The sequence below is a fragment of the Prionailurus viverrinus genome, chromosome D2 (genome assembly GCF_022837055.1).
Source record: "Prionailurus viverrinus isolate Anna chromosome D2, UM_Priviv_1.0, whole genome shotgun sequence".
Taxonomy (NCBI): domain Eukaryota; kingdom Metazoa; phylum Chordata; class Mammalia; order Carnivora; family Felidae; genus Prionailurus; species Prionailurus viverrinus.
The window spans coordinates 77,183,780-77,194,951 of NC_062571.1; positions in this window are offsets into that span (position 1 = coordinate 77,183,780).

Below are 11,172 nucleotides of genomic sequence, written 5' to 3' on the forward strand. Positions count from 1 at the left end.
TTCCTGCTTTGTCAAAGATTAGTTGCCCATATGTTTGTGGGTCCATTTCTGGGTTCTCTATTCTGTTCCATTGATCTGAGTGTCTGTTCTTGTGCCAGTACCATACTGTCCTGATGATTACAGCTTTGTAGTATAGCTTGAGGTCTGGGATTGTGATGCCTCCTGCTTTGGTTTTCTTTTTCAAGATTTCTTTGGCTATTTGGGGTCTTTTCTGGTTCCATACAAATTTTAGGGTTATTTGTTCTAGCTCTGTGAAGAATGCTGGTGTTACTTTGATAGGGTTTGCATTGAATATGTATATTGCTTTGGGTAGTATCGACATTTTAACAATATTTGTTCTTCCTATCCAGGAGCATGGAATCTTTTTCCATTTCTTTGTGTCTTCTTCAATTTCTTTCATAAGCTTTCTATAGTTTTCAGTGTATAGATTTTTCACCTCTTTGGTTAGATTTATTCCTAGGTATTTTATGGTTTTTGCTGCAACTGTAAATGGGATCAGTTCCTTGATTTCTCTTTCTGTCGCTTCATTGTTGGTGTATAGGAATGCAACCGATTTCTGTGCATTGATTTTATATCCTGCAACTTTGTTGAATTCGTGAATCAGTTCTAGCAGTTTTTTGGTGGAATCTTTAGAGTTTTCCATAAAGAGTATCATGTCATCTACGAAGAGTGAAAGTTTGACCTCCTCCTGGTTGATTTGGATGCCTTTTATTTCTTTGTGTTGTCTGATTGCAGAGGTTAAGACTTCCAATACTATGTTGAATAATAGTGGTGAGAGTGGACATCCCTGTCTTGTTCCTGACCTTAGGGGGAAATCTCTCAGTTTTTCCCCATTGAGGATGATATTAGCGTTGGGTCGTTCATATATGGCTTTTATGATCTCGAGGTATGATCCTTCTATCCCTACTTTCTTGAGGGTCTTATGAAGAAAGGATGCTGTATTTTGTCAAATACTTTGTCTGCATCTATTGAGAGGATCATGTGGTTCTTGTCCTTTCTTTTATTGGCGTGATGAATCACGTTAATTGTTTTGTGGATATTGAACCAGCCCTGCATCCCAGGTATAAATCCCACTTGGTTGTGGTGAATAATTTTTTTAATGTATCGTTGGATCCGGTTGGCTAATATCTTGTTGAGGATTTTTGCATCCATGTTCATCAGGGAAATTGGTCTATTGTTCTCCTTTTTAGTGGGGTCTCTGGTTTTGGAATCAGGGTAATGCTGGCTTCATAGAAAGAGTTTGGAAGTTTTGCTTCCACTTTTATTTTTGGAACAGCTTCAAGACAATAGGTGTTAACTCTTCCTTAAATGTTTGGTAGAATTCCCCTGGAAAGCTATCTGGCCCTGGTCTCTTGTTTTTTGGCAGATTTTTGATTACTAATTCGATTTCCTTACTGGTTATGAGTCTGTTCAAATTTTCTATTTCTTCCTGTTTCAGATTTGGTAGTGTATATGTTTCTAGGAATTTGTCCATTTCTTCCAGATTGCCCATTTTATTGGTGTATAATTGCTCATAATATTCTCTTATTATTGTTTTTATTTCTGTTGTGTTGGTTGTGATTTCTTCTCCTTAATTCTTGATTTTACTTATTTGGGTCCTTTCCTTTTTCTTCTTGATCAAACTGGCTACTGGTTTATCAATTTTGTTAATTCTTTCAAAGAACCAGCTTCTGGTTTCATTGATCTGTTCTACTGGTTTTTTTGTTTGTTTGTTTGTTTTGTTTTGATAGCCTTAATTTCTACTCTAATCTTTATTATTTCCTATTTCCTGTGTTCTGCTGGTTTGGGGTTTTATTTGTTATTTTTTTTCCAGCTCCTTAAGGCTTAAGGTTAGGTTGTCTATTTTAGATCTTTCTTCCTTCTTTAGGAAGGCCTGGATTGCTATATACTTTCCTCTTATGACCTCCTTTGCTGCGTCCCAGAGGTTTTCAGTTGTGGTGCTATCATTTTCATTGACTTCCATATACTTTTTAATTTCATCTTTAACTGCTTGGTTAGCCCATTCATTCTTCAGTAGGATGTTCTTCAGTCTCCAAGTATTCGTTACCTTTCCAAATTTTTTCTTGTGGTTGATTTCGAGTTTCATAGCATTGTGGTCTGAAAATATGCACGGTATGATCTTGATCTTTTTGTACTTACTTAGGGCTGATTTGTGTCCCAGTATATTGTCTATTCTGGAGAATGTTCCATGTGCACTGGAGAAGAATGTATATTCTGCTGCTTTAGGATGAAATGTTCTGAATATATCTATTAAGTCCATCTGGTCCAATGTGTCATTCAAAGCCATTGTTTCCTTATTGATTTTTTGATCAGATGATCTGTCCATTGCTGTGAGTGGGGTGTTGAAGTCTCCTACTATTATGGTATTCCTATTGATGAGTTTCTTTATGTTTGTGATTAATTGATTTATATATTTGGGTGCTTTCCCATTTGGTGCATAAATGTTTACAATTGTTAGGTCTTCTTGGTCTATAGACCCCTTGATTATAATATAATGCCCTTCTGCATCTCTTGATACAGTCTTTATTTTAAAGTCTAGATTGTCTGATGTAAGAATGGCTGCTCCAGCTTTCTTTTGTTGACCATTAGCATGATAGATGGTTCTCCATCCCCTTATTTTCAATCTGAAGGTGTCTTTAGGTCTAAAGTGGGTCTCTTGTAAACAGCATATAGATGGGTCTTGTTTTCTTATCCATTCTGTTACCCTATGTCTTTTGATTGGAACATTGAGTCCGTTGATGTTTAGAGTGAGTACTGAAAGAAGAATTTATTGCCATTATGATGCTTGTAGAGTTGGAGTTTCTGGTGGTGTTCTCTGGTCCTTTTTAATCTTTTGTTGCTTTTGGTATATATATATATATACCAAATATATATATATATATATATATATATATATATATATATTTCTTTTTTTTTTTTCATCTTTTCTCCCCTCAGAGAGTCCCCCTTAGAATTTCTTGCAGGGCTGGCTTAGTGGTCAGAAACTCCTTTAATTTTTGTTTGTCTGGGTAACTTTTTATCTCTCCTTCTATTTTGAATGACAGCCTTGCTGGATAAAGAATTCTTGGCTGCATATTTTTCTGATTCAACACATTGAATATATCCTGCCACTCCTTTCTGGCCTGCCAAGTTTCTGTGGATAGGTCTGCTGCAAACCTGATCTGTCTTCCCTTGTAGGTTAGGGACTTTTTTCCCCTTGCTGCTTTTGTGATTCTCTCCTTACCTGAGCATTTTGTGAATTTGACTATGATATGCCTTGTTGAAGGTCGGTTTTTGTTAAATCTAATGGGAGTCCTCTGTGCTTCCTGGATTTTGATGTCTGTGTCTTTCCCCAGGTTAGGAAAGTTTTCCGCTATGATTTGCTCACATAACCCTTCTACCCCTATTTCTCTCTCTTCCTCCTCTGGGACCCCTATGATTCCGATGTTGTTCCTTTTTAATGAGTCACTGATTTCTCTAATTCTTAAATCATGCTCTTTTGCCTTAATCTCCATCTTTTTTTCTGCTTCTTTATCCTCTATAAGTTTGTCCTCTGTATCACTGATTCTCTGTTCTGCCTCATCCATCCTTGCCACCACTGCATCCATCCATGATTGCAGCTCAGTTATAGCATTTTTAATTTCATTCTGGCTATTTTTTACTTCATTTATCTCTGCAGAAAGGGATTCTAGTCTATTTTCAACTCCAGCTAGTATTCTTATTATCATGATTCTAAATTCTGGTTCAGACATCTTGCTTGTGTCTGTGTTGGTTAAATCCCTGGCTGTCGTTTCTTCGTGCTCTTTCTTTTGGGGTGAATTCCTTCGTTTTGTCATTTTGAAGGGAGAAAAGGAATTAATGAGGGAGAAAAATTGAAATTAAATTAAAATTAAAAATTAAACACACACACACAAATCGAAAAGATGATGCTAGGGGCGCCTGGGTGGCGCAGTCGGTTAAGCGTCCGACTTCAGCCAGGTCATGATCTCGCGGTCCATGGGTTTGAGCCCCGCGTCGGGCTCTGGGCTGATGGCTCAGAGCCTGGAGCCTGTTTCCGATTCTGTGTCTCCCTCTCTCTCTGCCCCTCCCCCGTTCATGCTCTGTCTCTGTCCCCAAAATAAATAAATGTTGGAAAAAAAAATTAAAAAAAAAAAAAAAGAAAAGAAAAGATGATGCTAGATCCTAGGTGTGTTTTGATCTGGGTGTAGAAAGTGGTTTGACAGATTAGAGGAACAAAAAAAAAGAGGGGGAGAAAAAAAAAAGGAAATTGAGAATTTGAAAAAATGAACTCACTAAAGTAGACTAAAATACACAAAAGCAGAGAATACAGTAGAAAAAGTTAGAGAAAAATATTTTTGATAAAAATTAAAAAGAAAAAATATGAATTTTTTCATTTTCTGTATTTAAGAAAAAAGAAACGAAATGAAAAAGGGAAAAAAAGATTAAAAAAAAGAAAGAATAAAAGACAAAAAAAAGAAATCATTTGAAAATCTGAAAAAGTGAATACACTGTAGTAGACTGAAATAAAATGATGGGAGTAGAATTTGAAAAAAATTACATAAAAGCAAAAAATATAGTAACAAAAATTAAATAAAAATATTTTTAAGATAAATTGAAAGTAAAAATTATGTTTTTCTCTTTCTGCATTTAAGAAAAGGAAAAGAAATGAAAAAGAGAAAAAAGAAAAAAGGGAAATTGTTTGAAAATTTGAAAAGGTGAGTACACTGAAGTAGACTAAAATAAAATGATGGAAGTAAAGTAGAATTTGAAAAAATTTACACAAAAGTAAAAAATATAATAAAAATTAAAGACATATTTTTAATAAAAATTGAAAATAAAAATGAGTTTTTTCTCTTTCTGTATTCAAGAAAAAGAAAAGAATTGTAAAAGAGAAAAAGGAAAAAGAGAGAGAAAAAATAATTGAGTAGATGAACATGCTAACAGATTGAAGTAGGACTGAAATTGCTTCGTTTTCCCTACAGGTCAGTCCATGTAGCTCTTTATAGTCCATAAATTAAGGTTTGTGAGGTTTGTATTCTTGAGGAGCAAAGTTGGCCCAGTTGGGCGGGGCTCGGTGTAACAGCTCTGCTCTCCCCTAGATGGCGCTGCTAGCCTACTGGGGTGGATTGTTGCGGTGCTCCTGGGTGCGCATGCGCATGCGTGGGACTGGTGAAAGATGGCGTCACCTAGCCACCCAGTCGCTTCTCCCGGATCAGCAATCGTGCACCGGTCCTCTGTCTTCAGCTCTTGTTCACTCCCCGCTTTTACACTCTCTGTGACCAGGCCCAGGCAGTATCTCTCTCCCGAGTTTTGTCTCAGAGGCTGCTGTTTTCCCCCGCCCCTTACTTCCGCAGGACAGCAGCTTTGACCCGCTCCGCCCCCTGCAGGAGGGTCTCACCCAGCAATGGCCGAATGAGCAACGGCCGAATGTTGGCTGCACCCAGGAATGCTTGCTGGACCCTTCTGTGGCTGGTGCCCCAAGACTGTGGCCAGGTGCCGCCCGCCCCAGAAAAGTTCATGAGATAGTGTGGCAGCAGCTTTTCAGGGATTATGGAAAATCACCACACACATCTGGCACCAGTCTTCAGCCTTAACGACCTTGTTTCAGCCCCAGCGAATGTGGCCGTTTTCTGGGGTCTGCTGGGACCAGGTGGCTTCAACTGTCTCCACCAAATGTCCTTTCAGCAGTGGAACCGCTTTTCCTCGTGTGGCTTGAGAACCTCCCAGACTCCACTCTGCTCCTGGGGATTCGCCCTTCCCACCAGAGCACCACCAGGTAGGGAGCTGCGGAGTTGCAGACTCACTCTCCTTGTTTACAGTCTTAATCGAATTTAAACCCTTTCCTCTCTCCTTTCTCCTTTCTCCCTTTTTAGTTCAGTCCCTGCGGCTGTTTCCAATTTTCCACTTTCTCTCCAGCTGCTTTTGGGGATGGGTGCTTTTCCCAAATGCTCCCCCCCTCCCCAGTCTCTGTTCTCTCTTGCCGGCAAAAGGGGTTACCTACCTTTTGGGGCTTCTTGCTCCCCAAGTTCAGCCCTTCGTGTCGCGTACCTGCTGAATTCTGTGGTTCAGGTTGTGCAGATGTTGTGTTAATCTTCCAATCGGTTTTCTAGGTGCGCAGAATGGTTTAGTGTTGGTCTGGCTGTACTTCATGGACGCGAGACACACAAAAAGCTTCCATGCTGTTCTGCCATCTTGGTTCCTCCTCCTATTTATTTATTTTTTTAATGTTTATTTTTGAGAAAGAGAGAGAGAGAGAGAGAGAGCGTGAGCAGGGGAGGGGCAGAGACATAGAATCCGAAGCATGCTCCAGGTTCTGAGCTGTCAGCACAGAGCCTGATGTGGGGCTTGAACCCACAAATTGTGAGATCATGACCTGAGCCAAAATCAAGAGCTGGATGCTTGACCAACGGAGCCACCCAGATGCCCCAAACTTTAATTCTTAAAATATGTTCTTCTTGTTGGTAGATGAAGGGTCACACCATAAAGTAGAAACTAAAGCTATTTGCTAATTTGTCTTGGCTCCTTAGTCACAAGTCTGTCATAAACTAAGATGTGTATTTAATTTCCTTCTCTTTTATCAAGATTGTGTCCAAGTAGAGCTCTTTTCATGGTTTTAATGTCAATGAAACCACCAGCATTAGGAGCTGTGGTCTACATTGGCTTTGCCTTCTCTTACCACAGTCCAACATTTGTTCAGGCCCCTACTCTCTGTTTCTCTGTTACCACCAGCCACTATCCCATCACACCCAAACTACTGATGTGGCCTCTGCTGTTTACTCCAGTGATAGCTGCTCTATTCCCAAATCTATAATTTTCAGCCTAGTCAAACGTTCAACACCAATATCTTCATTCTAAAGAATATTAAAACTGGGGCGCCTGGGTGGCGCAGTCGGTTAAGCGTCCGACTTCAGCCAGGTCCCGATCTCGCGGTCCGTGAGTTCGAGCCCCGCGTCAGGCTCTGGGCTGATGGCTCAGAGCCTGGAGCCTGTTTCCGATTCTGTGTCTCCCTCTCTCTCTGCCCCTCCCCCGTTCATGCTCTGTCTCTCTCTGTCCCAAAAATAAATAAACGTTGAAAAAAAAAATTTTAAAACAACGTAATAGTAGTAAAAGTGATAAAGCAGAAAAAAAACCCATTATAACAATTAGGAAAAAAATAAAAGTATCCTTATTTTCAGAAGATATGTATTTAGGAAACCCTGGCAAATTAACTGCACAGCTATGAGAACTAATAAGACAATTCATTCAATGGTTGAGCCAGATGTGTGTGTGTGTGTGTGTGTGTGTATGTATATATATATATATATATATATATATATATATATATCAAAATCTTCTGTGAATGCCAGTAGTAGGTTAGTTAGGAAGCTTGATGGGGAAAGTGCCATTCTTTTAAGAATTAAAAGAAAAAATTTTTTTAATGTTTATATTTGAGAGAGACAGAATGCAAATAGGGGAGAAGAAGAAAGAGAGAGAGACACAGAATGCGAAGCAGGCTCCGGGCTCTGAGCTGCCAGTATAGAGCCTGATGTGGGGCTCAAACCCATGAACCGTGAGATCATGACCTGAGCCGAAGTTGGACACTCAACTGAATGAGCCACCCATGCGCCTACAAAGTGCCATTCTTAATAGCCACCTTTGCTGAGGATGCTTGTTTGAGTGCAGACTGTCACAAGGTCTCTCATGAAAATAATCCCATCTACTTGGGGCCCTCAACCCCTAACCCTGGGCTGGACCCTTTCCAAAAGCCTCGGGGTCGGGGCACATGCCAGGGCAACCCCTCCACCGTCCTTGACACGTTTTTCTCTACAGTGCCTAAGAGCCGCAGCTCTGCCTCCAGCACAGAAACCTGGAACGCTCTCCCCGTGCAGCACCCTCCCTCCCCCTCCAATCACATTTCCAGCCACATAGCCAATTCAGAAGGCTCTGTATTTGCATTGCTAAAAGGTCCCTTTGGCTGGCTCTCCTAGGAAAATGGGACAGTCTCCTCAAATGGACTATTGAAATCTCTTCCTCTCATCAGGCAAAAATGGCTTATTTAGAGCTCTCAAATGACAGATAAGAAATTTTTTTTAGCCTTAGTGTTTCTAAAAGCAATAGTTCTGGGAAAAATTCTCTATGATCATAGAAATGCAGTAGTCTTGGCTTTTGGGGGGGGTGGGATTGCTTGGACAGGAGCAAGAGAGGATTTTCTGGGGTGATATGTGCTAATTCTTGTTTAGGGGGTGGTTTCACAGGTGTACATAACTGTCAATAATTACTGACTAGAACACTTAGCATCTGCACATTTTATTGTAGGTAAACCATAACTTCAATTAAAAAATAGTTGCAGTTCTCAAAAACTAGGGTGCCTCAGAATTGGATAATGGACCATGGAAGGGGTTGAGGAAGCTGCATTTTTTATTTTAACATTTATTTTTGAGAGAGAGAAACAGAGATGCGAGTGGCAGAGGGGCAGAGAGAGAGAGAGAGAGAGAGAGAGAGAGAGAGAGAGAGAGAAGGAGACATAGAATCGGAAGCAGGCTCCAGGCTCTGAGCTGACAGCATAGAGCCCAACATGGGGCTCGAACTCACAAAATGCGAGATCATGACCTGAGCCGAAGTTGGGCGCTCAACCGACTGAGCCACCCAGGAGTCCCAGGAAATTTCTACTCTTCGAGTCAGTGCTACAGGATGAGATGCAGTTTCTTTCCAGTAGATCCCTGTTAGAACGCAAATAGGAAAGTGGCAAAGAGCAAGGCAAGGCCATGGGAATCAGATGCAGAGGGAGGGAGATGCCAGGTCGTCTCAGTGAGAAATCATCAGCACAAACAAGGAGAAAGTTTGCCTCACAATGGACCAGAATCAGTAACAGGCCCTAAGTGTAGAAAGAAAACAGCCCAGCCCTGGTGGGGAATCATACATGTCTTGGGAAGAAGAAAAGGTTGTAAAATAAAACAAGTAGCTCCAGAAGCCCAAGCCGTTATTCTGGGGGTTTCTACTAGTTATGCATCAGGTATATGACAAGTCAGTCCCACATCTTTTTTTTTTTTTTTTTTGGTCTTAAAAACACCAAAACGTTACTTCATTGCTCCTGTGGGTCAGGAATTACTGAGCAGCTTAGCCTGGATAGTTTCACTTCCAAGTATCTCGTGAATCTTCAGGCTGTAGTCAAAATGTCAGCCTCCTGGCAGGAGAACTCAGTTCTGTGGAGACCTCTTCTTAGGGTGCTGGGGTATTCACAACATGGCAGCTCGCTTCCCCCAGAGCAAGTGACCCAAGAGAAAAACAGCAAGGAGAAAGCCACGGTATCTTTTGTGACACAGTATTGAAAGTTTTACATCATCATTTCTACCCCATTCTGTTTGTTAAAGGTGCGTCACTGAGTACAGCCCACACTCCAGGGGAGGGGAATCAGGCTTCACTTTTTGAAGGGAGGAGTATCAAAGAATTTATGGATGTATTTTATTACTGGCACAGAATCTCCCTCCCACAGAGAAAGGAGGAGAGGAATATAAACAGTTTAGAAAGGTAAGCATCTGAATTAACCCCATGCGTTACCCTTGTTATGAATGAATCAATAAACGCTCCTCAATGTTAAAAACCTCTTCAGTTAGGTTTTCTGGCCCCTCAGCTGGAAAACATACTAATGATACTGGATGTGAGTTAGGGATCATCACACAAGTGGGAAGGTGCGTAGAGGTCAGCAAGGTGAGACCCTTGTGCTCAGGGAAGGTGGCTTGATGCCCAGCCCGAGAGATGGATCAACAGTGGTAATCCTACCTCCCCTTGTCACTTGGTTGGCTTAGGTCAGTGGATCTCAATCTGGAGAAACAGAATCATCCTCACCCTGAATTTCTGATTCAGTAGGTCCAGGATGGGCTGAGAGATTCCATTTCTGAGGTGCTGCTGTTGGTGGTCCAATGACTCCTGAATTAGGCCAACAAGAGAGTAGAGGGGGGCAGTCTTCTAGGAGCTTCTGGAGGCTTCTGGAGAAACTTCCTACATTTTAATTTCTTTAACACTTATTTTTGAGAGAGAGACAGAGACAAGAGACAGAGTATGAGCTGGGGAGGAGCAGAGAGAGAAGGAGACACAGAATCTGAAGCAGGCTCCAGCTCTGAGCTTGAACTCACAAACTGCAAGATCATGACCTGAGCCAAAGTCGGATGCTCAACCAACAGAGCCACCCAGGCGTCCCTCGACTTCCTACATTGTAAAGACATCGAAGAAGAGGCAGGGTTTTGTTTGTTTTCTGCTTTGGGTTATTAGCATGTGAAAACGTGCTGCTGGAGCCATCCTGTGTCTGACCATGACCGGAGTGAGCCAACGAGCTGATGGGGGCAGAGCAGGAGGACAGTGAGGATCCGGGCCTATGATGACCTCATGGGGTTTCTCAAGTGACCAGCCCTGAGGCTTTCTACCACCACACTTGCCTTGTGAGAAAATAAGTCTCCTTATTGGTCAAGTCATTAGGAATTATGGTTTTTTTTTTTTTCTGCTTTTTCAGCTGGAACAAACAAAAAAAATTCCCAAGCTCACACATACACAAAGTTTGAAGTTTATAATGCATACTGACGCAACATCTTACAAAAAGCTGTACCAACTTACATTCCCTGCGAAACAGCTTCCCTACACCTTAGTCAACCCCTGGGTAAGAGCATTTAAAAAATTTGTACTTTCACAGGTGAAAAATGACATCTCGGTGTTAATTTGCATTCCTGTGATTACTAGCAAGATGTAGGATTTTTTAAATACCTGTTCTTCTTGGAGCAGGTGCGCTGTAGACAATAAGAGACCGGATGATAAGCATAATATCTCCATGATAATCACTATTCATTACTTTCGCTTACTCAGGTGGGACTGGAAATACGGGGCTTAGGCTATTAGCTCCGAGGCAAGCTGGGATGCACTGTTGCACTTGGCAAAAGCTGTGCTTGGGCAGAGGCTTCAAATCTGTCCTGATAACTGGCAAAAAGGAGCTTCTCATCCCTGAGTTTTATCTTCTCCCTTTGGATCTGTTTCGCTTGAGAAATGTGCTCCTGTGGATACCATTTCTCTCTTCACCAAAGCGGTCAAGAGTATAAACAGTGCTGACAAAGACTTCCTTTCTGACCATTTAAAACTTAATTCTAAAAGCAAAGGGGGAAGTCCTCAGACATTTCACTGCTTCATAAGGAAACTTTAGCAGAGGACTAAAAGCAGACACACGTCTTG